The 272-nt window shown below is 39.0% G+C and overlaps 1 long non-coding RNA gene across 1 annotated transcript; it reads left to right on the forward strand.

The window, feature by feature from the left end:
• The first annotated feature begins 16 nt into the window (after positions 1-16).
• LOC109132101 lies at positions 17-257 on the forward strand. Its single transcript, XR_002037369.1, has 2 exons — positions 17-120; positions 204-257. It is a non-coding gene; the product is annotated as an uncharacterized LOC109132101 (long non-coding RNA).
• Positions 258-272: the final 15 nt, after the last annotated feature.

Consider the following 272-nt stretch of genomic DNA (forward strand, 5'->3'; position numbering starts at 1 on the left):
AAAATTTATAATGTTTATTCTGCATGTGAAGGGTATTCCATTCTTCCATGCTGGGGACGAGATTCTACGCTCGAAATCACTTGATCGTGATTCTTACAACTCCGATGATTGGTTCAATAGGTTTGCCTTTTCTCTCTTGTAATAAACATTTTTCCTCTGATTATAGATTAACCTACTGATTGACATGAACGGCAACAAGTTAGGCTAGACTTCAGCTACAGTTCCAACAATTGGGGTGTTGGGCTTCCTCCAAAAGGGAAAAACGAACACAA

Source organism: Camelina sativa, unplaced genomic scaffold (genome assembly GCF_000633955.1).
Source record: "Camelina sativa cultivar DH55 unplaced genomic scaffold, Cs unpScaffold21502, whole genome shotgun sequence".
Classification (NCBI taxonomy): Eukaryota; Viridiplantae; Streptophyta; class Magnoliopsida; order Brassicales; family Brassicaceae; genus Camelina; species Camelina sativa.